The 13,933-nt window shown below is 45.3% G+C and overlaps 1 long non-coding RNA gene across 1 annotated transcript; it reads right to left on the minus strand.

The window, feature by feature from the left end:
* Window positions 1-8,198: 8,198 nt before the first annotated feature.
* On the minus strand, window positions 8,199-9,378 carry LOC128326062 (uncharacterized). Its single transcript, XR_008307831.1, has 2 exons — window positions 9,241-9,378; window positions 8,199-8,326 (listed from the first exon to the last, which is right to left on the minus strand). It is a non-coding gene; the product is annotated as an uncharacterized LOC128326062 (long non-coding RNA).
* Window positions 9,379-13,933: the final 4,555 nt, after the last annotated feature.

The raw sequence follows: 13,933 nt of genomic DNA on the forward strand, positions 1-13,933 counted from the left end.
ATCCTTTTTTGCCTTATCACACAGACCCCTACAATTCCATGTAGCTAGGGTCAGTGTCACCATAAGATAAAAGGGGGTGGTGGGTTGCAAAAAGACTCTGAGAACACTTCTGACGGCATGAGTCTTGACTCTTGGATCCAGCCATGATATAGAGGTGAATAAAAGTATGCATGGAGTAGAGCAAGTGGACAGAGAAAATTTTCTACCTCTTTCACAACACTAGAAACAGGGGTTCATCCCATGAAATTGAAGGCCAGGAAATGTCGTGTGGAGAGCCTTAACATCAGTTAAACATAAGAATAGCCCTGCTGGATCAGGCCCAAGGCCCATCTAGTCCAGCGTCCTGTTTCACACAGCGACCCACCAGATGCCGCAGGGAAGCCCACAAGCAGGAGCCGAGGGCATGCCTTCTCTCCTGCTGTTACTCTCCTGCAATTGGTATTCAGAGGCATCCTGCCTCTGAGGCTGGAGGTGGCCTATAGTCCTCCCACTAGTAGCCGTCGATAGACTTATCCTCCATGAATTTATCTAAGCCCTTCTAAAAGCCATACAGGTTGTTGGCTGTCACCACATCTTGTGGCAGAGAATTCCATAGGTTAATTATGTGTTATGTGGAAAAGTACTTTCTTTTGTTAGTCCTAAATTTCTTGGCAATCAGTTTCATGGGATGACCCCTGATTCTAGAGCCATGCAAGAGTGAGAAAAAATTTTCTCCACACCATGCATAATTTATAGACTTCTATCATGTTACTCCTCAGTCATCTTAGAACTCCTCAGTTGCTTCAGAACTCAAATGTGAAATTACTGACCTTGCTAAAATATTACTTATCCCTGAAATCTTGTGGAATTCTCTGCCACGAGATGTGGTGACAGCCAACAAGCTTTAAGAGGGGTTTAAGAGCGGTTTGGATAACTTCATGGAGGAGAGATCTATCATCGGCTACTAGTCAAAGGTCTACAGGCCACCTCCAGCCTCAAAGGCAGGATGTCTCTGAGTACCAGTTGCGGGGGAGTAACAGCAGGAGAGAGGGCATGCCCTCAACTCCTGTCTGTGGCTCCCAGCAGCATCTGGTGGGCCACTGTGCGAAACAGGATGCTGGACTAGATGGGCCTTGGGCCTGATCCAGCAGTGCTGTTCTTATGCTCTTATGTTCTTTAGATTTTATCCCTTAGCATACAGTGAGGCTATTCTCACGGTCATACAAAATCAGCTAAGGGAGCCTAGCTTGATTTTGTATGTCCGTGAGAACCACCAGTCTCAGCTGGTCTCACAGCCGAGCCCGGTCTCACCAAAGCAGGTCACCCACTAAAACTACCCTGCCCTAAGCCCAGGTTAGCGGAGCGAGCGCTCCGCTAACCCGAGCTTTTCGATCGTGTGTTGCCGGGGCATGGGTCCACGCCTCTGCGGCACAGGTCCCCAACCGGGAGGCTTAAAAGCAGCCTCCCGGCTCGGGGGTCCCTCCAGCATGCCCTGCGCACTCGCACAAGGCATGCTGGAGCTTCCGGGGTCCATGCAGCCCCCAATCCCCCCCAGCCCCCACCGACTCTGTAACGGAGCTGGCAGTCGTGTGGGCAGCCGATCCGGACGCCCAGGGCTGCCTCCCTGTTCATCTGCGGGGAGAGCGGGCTAAGCCCACTCTCCCCTCTAACCCTCTCAAGATGGGTCTCACTGATCATGAGACCTGCCTCAGTGTTACTCCACCTCCAAGGCACCCCTCCCTCTCCTTTCAATAGAGTTAATATCCAGGGATAACAGTGTTCTCACTGTTCCACCATGTTTCTGTTTTGCCCACTATATCTATTTCTTCATTAGTAACCAAGCACTCCAGCTCGCCCATCTTGGCCCGGAGGCTTCTGGCATTGGCATATAAGTACCTATATGCTGAATCTCTTACCTGGCATGTGCTATCTTTCTTTTGGTTCTTTGATCTCTTTGACCAGCTAGCACAGCCTTCTGTTTGCTCTTTATGTGATTCTGCTCTGCCCCCTTCTGTTTTATCTGAATCTTTTACACCCTCGCACCTTTAGGGATGACATTTGTCAAACCAGATACTGCCCAGCTCCTGTCGGCTATTCCCCAGGAGTCATTTTAAAAGCTGCTCTGTAACCTTTTTGATTTTAAGCACCAGCAGTTGGGTTCCATCTTGGTTCAAGTGCGGCCCTCTGTTGCCAGATTTGGCTTTTTTAAAGCCAAATTTTGGGTTACGGCCCATTTGACTCACGAGTATACCCCTTAGGTTCTGGCCACTGCCGCCGGCCTGTCCCTTTTGTACAGGCTTTGCTTGCCCCCAAATGTGTCCCTGTGCCTAACAAATCTAAACCTCTCCTGCCGGCACCAGTGTCTCATCCACACATTGGGATCCCTCAGCTCTGCCTGTTTCGCTGCCCCTGAAAGTGGAACAAGTAGCATTTCTGAGAATGCTACTTTGGGGGTCCTGGGCTTCAATACATTACGTATCAGCCTAAATTTGGCCTCCAAGATCTCCTGACTACGTTTCCCAACATTGTTGGTGTTGGAAATTCTCTGTGGTGAGAGAATCTATTTTTCATTATAGCAGAGTGCACAGAGGCACAACACAGCGGAACTTACTTAGGCATGCGTGTATGTTGAGAGTAAAGTAACTTGGAGCCAATTCATAGTTTCAAATCAATATATAAGGCATTTATTAAGGAACTCCATTCTAGACAGGAAAGTGAGGAGTTAGGATCTCTAATCTATCTATCTAGCTGGATGCAGATGGATTCTGCATCTTCTCTGCACACATGGTGCAGAGAGAGAAGCTTGCCATGTTGCAAGGTAGAAGGGCAGGTAGGGAAGAGAGAGAGGAAGGAAGTTAATCCCTAAGAGTACCAATCTACATTTCAAAGGGATAGTGTCAGAGCAGTGGAGAAGGGATGACCAATGTCTTGACCCTCTAGCCCTCTGACTCACTAGTCTGTCCTCCACTGTCTGAGACAAGAGACAGTGCAAAGTCCTTTAACTTCCAACAGTTGGTGCTGACATGCACCCCGACAGCTGGATCCTCCCCAGTACTCCCTAAATGAAAATCTAAGTATCAGTAAGGATAAAGAAGTTGTGAATCAAGCCAAATAAGTTCTGCTGAAGAACTAGTTAAGTGTCTGTGTGTTGTTTAGTGTGTGCTGTGACAAAAGAAAAGAAATGTTGTAATAAGCAAGCATAAACACCCTACAGCTTTGTAGCCTAAAGAAAAACAAACCTCAGTGAAAACCATCTGTTGAATAAACTTTATTCTATTTACTTCTTTTTAGCCCCAGACTGAGTGGATTTCTGTAAACCACCCTACCTATGCTTACGCTAAGCTACACAAACCAGTTTCAGTGTGCTAAATACAGAGGCTTGAAGTGAATTTTAAGGTGGCAGCGAGTATAAAGTCTAACTGAAATCTTCAGGAACATTTATAAATCATAAACAAGATTGAAATAGACCCTCCTAACTGCACTGGGACACGAAAGGTAGATGCGTGAATATTCAAGGTGCAAGTGGGCTAACTTGTGAAGATGGTAATTACCCATTAAGATTATAGTGAAAGGAAGGTAGGCAGATTAGTTCTTACAAGAACTTCTTGTGGTAATTTTGAATCTGCTATTCCTAGAACAATCTGGTCTTTTATCATAGACTCAGTGAGTTGCCCATAATTATAGTTTTACTCAACAGCTTTAGATCTGTGAAAAAATTATTCAAAAGATTCACTTTCTTTTTGAACCCTCTTGTGGAACTTATATCTCTCAAATGTTTCACTTGTTTTTGCTATGTAATAGTCTGCAGACTTCTTTAGCACAGCAACAATTTTCTCTCTCTTCTTGAGTTAGCTGCATACTACTAAAGACATCCACAGCCTCACTGCCAGCTATGATTAGGAAGTGTGTGTGTGTGTGTGTGTGTGTGTGTGTGTGTGTGTGTGTGTGTGTATATATATATATATATATATATATATATATATACACACACACACCGCTTTACCTGAAATGTTGTCCCTTTGCGGATCTCCCCAAAGCAGCAGCAGACCTTGCTGCTGAGTTCTCTTATTAAAGCAGACTGCCTCACATGTATCCCAGGGATATTAACAGAACACTTGGTGGGGTCTGGTGTGTAGTTGAATTTTGAATTGTATAGCAAAACTTTTAGGAGGAGATTTCCTGGCCAAGGTGTCTGCATGTTGTATTGTTGTTTTTTAATTCTCTGCAGGAAAGTACAACTCACTGCACCCTATGGCCCAGCATAAAACTGCTTACATGGCAGATAAGATATCAAGATGCCCCGCCAAAGGATTGTACAGACTATTAGGCTTTTATCTATTAATTTATTTTTGTATGAACAAGAGACTGGGCTGTAGTCTAGGCTGCATTATCTGCACGTTGAAAACTGGCATTTCTCCTAGCATCCTCCCCATATAGAACACAGCCTATTGTTGGACACTGTGGGGTTTCAAAATAACCATGCAATTGTTAAAACATGCTTGTATTTGGTGTGGTGTTAGACTGTCTAAGAATCTCTCGGCATTCCTACATGTGGGGTTGTGCCTCATGAGAATTGAAATGTCTGGTGCTGATCAATTTCCCCACTCTGTTCCTGGGCCCAGCCCTGTACAACTGTCAGAGCTTGGATAAGTGTATACATGCTCAGGCTTCTAGATGTCTGCAAGTCCACAGTATAATTGTTACTGACTCTGGAGCAGTATTATGACCAGAACGCCATATTGGATCAAAATAGCCCCTTTTTCATATTTGTCACCAATCTGAACTATTTATCACTTCTGGAGAGGTGACAAAAATGCAATAGTAAAAAGTAAAAAATAAAAACATTTGTGAGTCTTCTCAGATTTTGATTCTGCTGTCTAAATATGACATTGTAGTACTGCAGTGAAAGAGGTGTGATAACTTCATTTAGTAGAACAGCATCTTGTTTCTCTCTCTCTCTCTTATGTATTATGACCAGAATGCCATATTGGATCAAAATAGACCCTTTTTCATATTTGTCACCCATCTGAACCATTTGTCACTGAGCTGGACTGTCCTAGACCCGTTTCTGCTTATGTATACCTGGTGCAATCTAGAGAGGTGACAAAAATGCAATAGTAAAAAATCAAAAAACATTTTATTAAGCTATTTGATAATTGTTTGCTATGGCACGCAATAATTCTATGCGGCTTCTATTGCTGTAATCGGACACAATCTTTGAAATAGGCTCATCTGCGTTGCAGTTTTTCTTCAACTTGACTGGAGGACTGTGGCCTGAAACAAGCGGTTCATAATAGGCCAGGAAATCTCCTCCTAAGAGTTTTGCTAAACAGTTCAAAATTCAGCTGGGCTTGTGGAGCGGAGTTGCATTGTTCCCTACAACAAGTTGTCCCTGCAGAAAGTTGGCCGCGTCCAATTGACCAGCGGTGAGTTGGCCCATTCCCCTCCTTGGTGTTTTTCTTCTTTTCTTGCACCCTACTCCTGGTACCATGTAATGTTCTTTTAGTAAAGGAAAGAGTCTTCTTAGAACAAACGCAAATCTTTTATTTAAGAACTCTGTGAGGAGGGAGCTTTCCTTGCTTGCATTCAACACACACTCCAACTTAGCTCTACTGGGCCCAACTCAGACAGCTACACCAATAAGAAGGAACAAACAGTGCTTAAAGGGACAGCGTACTCTTCCCACATTCTGTTCTATGCTCATAAAATGAGTGTACAGTGTACAGAGATACAGTTGTTCACATGTTATGGTGAACACAGGTACAGCAGTACTCTTCCTATCTGTACCATGCATTTGATTGACCTTTATCCAGGTTCATGTTTTAAATGAACACAGGTTCAGTCATCCACATAAAAGCATGTATGTGTGTACAGACATCTGAATACAAGTACAACATAATGAGGCGCTTCACCTGATTGCTGTGAAGCGCCTCAATGAGGTCTGCGGAGAAAGTGGGCTTAGCCCGCTCTCCCCTCAGACGATTGTCGGCGGAGCCCTGGGCAGCCACCCACACAACTGCCGGCTCCATCATAGAGCTGGTAGGGCTGTGGGGATCGGGGGCCATATGGACCCCAGAAATCCCAGGATGCCCCACTCAAGTGCGCAGGGCATCCTGGAGAGACCCCCGAGCCCGGGAGGCTGCTTGCAGCCTACTGGCCAGGAGTCTACTCATGTGTTGCCATGCGCCACAATGAAATGAGGTTAGCAGATTAGTGCACTGCAATGTGCTAATGAGGTTAGCACGCTGCAATGAAGTGAGTTATGAAATGAGGTTAACAGAGTGTTCGCTCCGTTAACCGCATTTAAGGGGAGAGGGTGTTTTAAGCGGGCTAGCTGCCTTGAGAGCACTAGGCTTGCCCACGAGCCCAGTGGTTCCCATGCTCCAAAGGAAGTGGGCTAAGGGAGCTTAGCCCACTTTCCGTTGATCATTGTCATGCCCCCATTCGAGGACACTGGAAAGGAGTGGGGGGCAGGCAACTTACTAGAAGGTGGGGAGGCACCTGAGGAGGAGCAGACTGGTGATGTGAATGGGGAAATAATTGAGACAGGCCAGGGCGAGTGTTTGGCACAAGAGGGGCCAGCAGGGCCGGGTGACCTTTGTAAAGAAGGGTCAGGATCTGAGCCAGAGTTTGAATGGCCACTATCTCCTCCAAGACACAGATGGGGAAAATGTCAGCAACAGGTGAGGGAATTACGGAGGAGTAATCGGCTCGCGAGGAGGCAGCAGGAGGCAGATTGAATCTATGGCAGCTCGCGAGGGTAGAGTGTTGATTAAGTGCATGTGGCTGCTGACTATAAATCAGGCAGCCTGTGTCTTGAACAACTGCTGGAAACAACACCTCAAATTGGCTTGAGCCTCTGGCGGACAGATTGCAACCATGGAATTTGGGCTTCTCACTCCTCACTTCTATATCCCTGGTGTGACTGTTAAATCTGTCTATTTAGCAATAAAACTGAAACCTGAGCTACTGGCTATTGTATCATATATCTCTGGCCAGTGTCTTCCATCGAGTGAGCTCGTGACAAACGTGGGAAAATGTTTGAATAGGGATATTGAAAAGAGGGAGACAGGAGATCAGTGGTTGCTCTGAGGAGCACAGAGAGATAAGGGGGGGGGAGAGCAGGGGGGGCATGAGCCCCCCAAAAGGTTGGCTAGGGAGGCTAAGTCTCCCAAGGATTATCAGCCAAAAAAGACTGCTACTGTAGTCAAGGTTGATTGATAAAGGAGGGAGGGGGAGAGAGATGCAGCCCATCCTAAGACAGGGCTACACAGCTTCAGCCCTCCAGGGCACTTTCCTGATTAACTCATACCACAGTGTCAGTACGTGTGCTTGTGTACAGTGTCAGTATGTGTGCAAAGTGTGCTTCCATATTGCCTGTGTATAGACATCACAGTCCCTGCGCTGTCAGCAAGGTGCCGTTCACATTTCCAATGCCTTCTTTCAGATTTTATCCTTGTGTTCGTCCTACAACATTGTTAAAAAATAGCTGTATTTTTTTGTTTTAGGGAGGTTCGGGCAAACTAGAAAAGACTGCTCCCCCTGCTGGTGGATTTGTGCAACATCCTTTAATTGCATTGTGAGTTCAATTTTGCCAAGCTGAAGCATTTTACCGTGGTTGTAGCTGTAATCTGGAAAGCACCCAGCTGTTGTTAGCCTACGACTGCCATTGTCCCTGACTGTTGGCCACTGTGGCTCAGGATGATGAGATCTGTGGTCCCACAACAGTTGTTTGTTGTTGTCCCACAGCAAAGTTGTGTAGCCCTGCTCTAAGACCCAGCAGCTGACTGTAGGGCCTTCCTTGCTGTGCCCTAGGAGAAGAGTTTAGCTGTGGAGCAGAAAGCCAAGCTGAGGGGAGGGGAGCTAAATGGGTGGAAGCAGGGGATGAGAGGGAGACAGTTGAGGTTAAGAGTGAAGAGACCAGGTCCCGAACAGGATGTTCTCATTCTTCTTCAGATATCAAAATACACCTGAAGTGTAGGCAACGTTCATCACATCATGACTACCAGGGGCATAGCTAGGGGAGAGGGGGCCGGTCTTCATCCCTCTCCCCGGCAGCCCCCTGGAGTGAGGGAGATAATGAAGAAAATAGGGAGGGGTGGAGCTGGGGGGTATTCGGGAGCTGGGGGGCCCGTGTTGTTTGAATCTGCTCAATTCTAGCGACACAAAATGTGGAAAACCACAGTGGTAGAAAAAGGTCAGACAGCAACACCACAGCACGTAGTTGAAAACACCAGATGTATTTATAGATCAAAGCTTGGAGTGAGCTTGGCTTAATGCCCTTGTCCAGCACTATTATATCTCCTTAAACTCAATCTCTCATTCCTGGGTGCTTCTATTTATGAACCTGAAACAATAGTAAAGCAAGCCTAAATAAATAATGGACATACAAGTTCATCTTGGGATGCGAACTGGAATCACACTGACTTTTCAGAGCAGGCAGGCTCATGCTTGAGGAAGACTGTAAAAAAGCATCTACAGTAGAGCCCTTGGCATGTTCAGAATACATCTTGGATAGGCTGTTTCAATACACCAGGGGCTGCAGCAATGACCCGCAATAAAGAAGTTAACATGAACACCACTAATTACTCAGACACCAACAGCACCAACACACAGAGTCATGGACTTTAGGTGGCAACTAGATGTGCTGTCATGCCATTTTGAAGAGAATTGTGGACAATGCACAGGGTTTTTAAAAAAGCAGCAGCAGCATATCTTCAGTCTAAGAACCATATTTACCCGACTCAAAGATGACTCTGGATTTAAGATGACCCCCATTTAAAAAGGGTTTATAAGAAAGGTTATACCTATATTTACCCAAAGGGAGAGGACTCCCAGTTTAAGACTAATTTCTAGCAACACAAACCTGGGGGAAAATACTAATCTTTGATTCAGATACAGTATAAAACTTCCTTAGTTGTGTTAAGGAAGTTTTATACTGTATCTGAATCTAAATAATAAATAAATAAATAAATAAATAAATAATAACAACAAACCAGGAAATGGTGTCATTTAAGGATGGATAAACATTATCCATTGAAGGATGGATAAAATAAACACCTCACAATATAACAACAAAAAAGTAACGAGGGGAACCGGACTGGCCCAAGGTATTGTGGTGTATGTGGCAAGGTGCCACATTTTGCCTTGCCCCATGTCCCAGGCGGGGACCAGCTTCTCCTCAAAATTAGTGCTTGCAAGCTTTGAAATGGCATGTGGGGCCAGGAGGAGGAAAGGTTGCCAGCAGCCTCCTCTTCTCACCTTGTACTTCCTGCAAGCTTTGCAAGGATCAGATCAGTTCCAAAGAGATGTTCCAATGGCAGTGGCTGGGAAGCATTTTGCTACCTGGTTGGTCCCGCAATAACCGGCTGCCTGAGGCAACTGTCTCACCTTGCCTCATGAAAGGGCTACCCCAAGTGCAGCTGCAACAATCAAGGGAGGGGGGAAATAATGGGTGGTCTGTAATTGCAGCCAGTGATATAGTCACAAATAGGGGATACAGTCATAAAGAAGAGTAGGCACTCTCCATGACAACTCCCATAGCCACACCCACCCTGACAGACATGCTCCCTGGTCATGCCCACCCCAAAGGCCACACACCCCACTTAGATAGATACAATAATTGCGGGGGAGGGGTGTTCTGTCACAAGAAGTCAAGGATCAAGTAGACTCTAGGGACTGTGCTAGAATGATTGACAGGGAAAGCCCCCTGGAATGCACAGATTCCATCCAAATGGCAAATTCAGATTCCATCCAAATGGCAAATTCAATGCATTTCATGACCATTTGAAAGGAACCAGTGCATTTCATCGGGCATTCTCTGTTTTTCATTTTAGAATGTCCTGACACTAGTCCACCATAGGACTTTCATGTTGACAGTCCCAGGTTAAATCCTGGGCAGCATCTCCAGGTAGGGCTGGGAAAGACTCCTGCCTGAAATTGCTGAGCAGCTGCCAGTCAGTGTAGACAATACTGATCTAGATGGATCAAGAGTCTGACTCACTGATAAGGCAGCTTCCTATTAGGGATGTGTTCGGGGTCCGGGGTTGAACCGAACCACCCCCTGTTTGGTCCAACTGCAGACCAAACAGCCCCCCCCCCCCCGACTGTTCAAGGGGGTTCATGAATTTTTTAAAAAAAATTAAAAAAAAATTACCTTATCCCTTTGGGAGAGTTCCTTAAGGTGGCGGGAGGGGGGGCATCCGCGGAGGTTCCCCCTCCCCTCGCCAGCCTCCATTATCACCGCCTACGGTCCGTTCGGCTAGTTTTTCAGCCCATTCAGGCCTTCAAACTTTGGCATGGCGACCACATTGGATGCTGCTGTGCCTGAGCCATCGGCCTCTGAGAGGCCTGGGTCATGCCTGGCCTCTCAGAGGCCAATTGCGCAGGTGTGTCAGCGTCCAAAATGGCCACCGTGCCAAAGTTGGCAGTGATAACAGAGGCCAGTGGGGGGAGGGGGAACCTCCATGAACCACCCCCACCGGCCCAAGGAACTCCCTCGAAGGGGATGCAGTAAAAATAATTTTTTAATTTTTTAAAAAAAAAATTGCGATCCCCCCGGACTGAACTGGGGGGGGTTCAAGGGGGTGCCAGACCGAACTGGCCCAGTCAGGTTTGAGTCCAGTCCAGACTTGAACCAAACTGGGCCAGCCAGTTCTGTGCAGATCTCTACTTCCTATGTCCCTAAAAAGAAAAAGAAAAATGGTAATAAACTATTGGAATAGCAAGACCAGCACATTTCCATGTAGAAAGCCAAGGTCTTTGTACCCCTGCTGAGACCCTGGAGGGAAAAAAGTACTGGGACTGCATCCCTGCCCATCGCTGCAGCACTACACCACTGCTTGCAGCTCTTCAACACACTTTTAGGAAATGAGCAAAGAGTCCCAGGTTTACCATATGCTAACCTGACCATCTGCATTCACTCTCTCTCTCCTTCATTTCCTACTCTGTTACTAGAAAGGAGAAGATGGGAAGCTGTAGCAGAAAAAATATTGGTGCCTATTCTGTCTGGCAGTGGCAGAAGGGGGAGCCCTTCAAATCTATCGCTTGCCAAAATTCACCTGCTTGCTTCAGGCTGCTGCAGCATGAGGAACCACCCTCTGGGGATAAAAACTGTAGACTCTCTGCATATAGCCTGTATAGCGAGCAAGTCTCCACCACTCACACGTCCTTGTGATCTGCATCTCTATTCCCCACCCACATCTGTTTCTAGTAAGCAAGGAGGTGGCAGAACTTGGTTTGACAATTGGGATGACAGACAACACTCTTCAAAGAAAGGCTTTAGCCCTGGGTTCGCCAACATTAAGTCTGCTGATTTCAGTTTCTCAGTGTGAAGAACAAGATCTGGCAAATATTTCCTTGAAGTTGTGTTTCCCTAATAACGTTCTATTTAATCAATCATAATTATTGTGATGTTCAAGTCTGCAAAATAATCTCTACACCACCCGACTGAAAACTGATGAAGTGTTGAGCCAGATTATCAGCTGATGTGAGATGAAAACTTCACCAACTTCATTCATTACAGTGATTTGTAAGATCAGCTGTTCTGGCTGCTTAACTTCTGAGCATAAAATGCATTTGATGGCTGTGAATATCTAGCACTCCATAGCTGTTGTTTTGATGCCTTGCTTAGGACTGGCTTTTATATTTCCAAGTACAGAGGATCCTCTCCCCAGTTTGGTCAGCTGTTCTTCAGAATCTGAAGAGGATCAGCTTTATGTTATTCACTTCTACTTCCTTTGACATGGAGAAGTGAATCTTTTCCTTATCTCCATCGACCCTGTACAGAGGAAACAAAGAAATATCTGCCCCCATACTTGAGACACACATGTAAGTGTGATAAATACTCGACTGGTACTTGGATACAACAATACAGTCCTCTGTTGTGCCACAGGGTTATTCCTGCTATGTTAGTCTATTTGTTCCTGAGACTGTCCTTGTGACCATTAAAGTGAATCCTGTCACATTAATCCAATATTGCAGAAGAAACAACAGTTAGCCTCTGCAATGAACTGAGAGATTCTCAAAGACTAGCTGGCATGAGATCTGACAGAAGTCCCTTCAACTAACAAGTCTGTTAAGTATGGTTGTCAAACATAGTTGGGCAACCACACTGGAGACTCTTGTTGCAGCTCCTATCATGTAGGGAGCTTTTGACACCACATAAAGCTGCCCCCTTATAATGAAAGCTCTGAAACAATATAGCAATAGGTCTTTTTTTTTAAACACTGCAGCATTTGCTGTTGGCATAAATATACAACTGTATATCTCTCTGTTTAATCAGCAAGCCAGATTTAGATATAACTATATGAAAGATCCCCCTTGTCTTTACTTGGCCTAACGCATTAAAACCATTATAACCATGATTTGGTATTTGTAGAAAATAAGCGCCAATCCACCAGAGGTGCAAATCACTAAGTATTTAAGGAGTTGTACCCCTCATGTTATTGAAGTCCCAACAACACATATTTTCCTTCCCTCCGAAGTGTCTTTCCTCTCCCCCAACAAATTAGGAGCTGCTCTTCAAGTTTTCTCTCTGTCTGCACACATGTGAGCCACAACAATTGCTGATGTGATTCTCAACTATGTCTTGACTTTATCATCTTGTGTTCTCACGGGAGCTGAGCTATCTGAAAAACAGAAGCATTTTCAAGCATTTCCTTTGGAACCTAAAACTTCCTTTGCTAACGCAACTTCTCAGTTTTTCACATGGAAATGATTATACGCCAACACTGAAAATGAAATTGTAAAGTCACCAGGGAGCATCCAGACTAACTTTCAGTTTTGTGGAAGTACATTCTGCAAAGGTGGGGGGATGATTTCCACTGATTTCCCTTTGCTGCCCCTGTGCCGCCCCCCCACAAATGGCATGGTCTCCTAGCCACTTAGGTGGTGTTGGAACCTGCTGAAATCTGGATCCTAAACCATATGAGACTTCTTAAAAACATAAGAAAAACCCAGCTGGAGCAGGTCAAAGGCCAGGGGCGTAGCAAGGTTGGAGTGGGCCCAGAGACAAGATTTTAAAATGGACCCCCGATCCCCACTCATTGAAGCTCAGCTCATGAAGTAAAGAAATCCTAAATGAGGCTGAATAGTGGTAACAAAAAGCATAGTAAAATTTTTATTATTTATATTTATTATTGATTGATTGATTGATTTGATTTGTCCAAAATGGCTCAGGGCGGTTTACAATTAAAACAAACCACTAAAACAGTAAAGAGCTAAAACAAATTAAAAACAATATAACAATTAACCATTTAAAAACATTTTAAAACAACAAGTAAACGATTACAGTGATTAAAATCCCAAAATTGGGTTTTTAATTTTAAAATAAACCAGATATTTAAAAACCCCTAAATTTAGGAAGCTGAGAAAGCTTGGGTGAAAAGATGGGTTTTCCTGTGTTTTTAAAAATTGCCAGAGATGGGGAGGATCATATCTCAGCAGGGAGTTCATTCCACAATCTTGGGGCAGCAACCAAGAAGGCCCGTCTCTGTGTAGCCACCAAATGAGTTGGCAGTAACTGGAGACGGACCTCCTCAGATGACCTCAATGGGCGGTGGGGCTCATAATGAAGAAGACACTCTCTTAGATACCCAGGGCCTAAGCCGTTTAGGGCTTTGTAAGTTATAACTAGCACTTTGTATTTTGTCTGGGAACCTATTGGCAGCCAGTGTAACTCCATCAGTAAAGAAGTAACATGGTCTCTTCAAGATGACCTAGAAACCAACCTGGCTGCTGTGATCTGAACCAACTGAAGTTTCTGGACTATGTACAATGGCAGCCCCACATAGAGTGCATTACAAAAGTCAAGTCTGGAGGTCACCAACAGATGTACCACTGTTTTGATGTCACTGATCTTGAGAAATGGGTGCAGCTGGCGTTTCGGCCGGAGCTGATAGAAAGCACCCCTGGCCACCACCTCAACCTGAGAAACCAGAGAGAGGTGTGGATC

The sequence above is a fragment of the Hemicordylus capensis genome, chromosome 5 (genome assembly GCF_027244095.1).
Source record: "Hemicordylus capensis ecotype Gifberg chromosome 5, rHemCap1.1.pri, whole genome shotgun sequence".
Lineage (NCBI taxonomy): Eukaryota > Metazoa > Chordata > Lepidosauria > Squamata > Cordylidae > Hemicordylus > Hemicordylus capensis.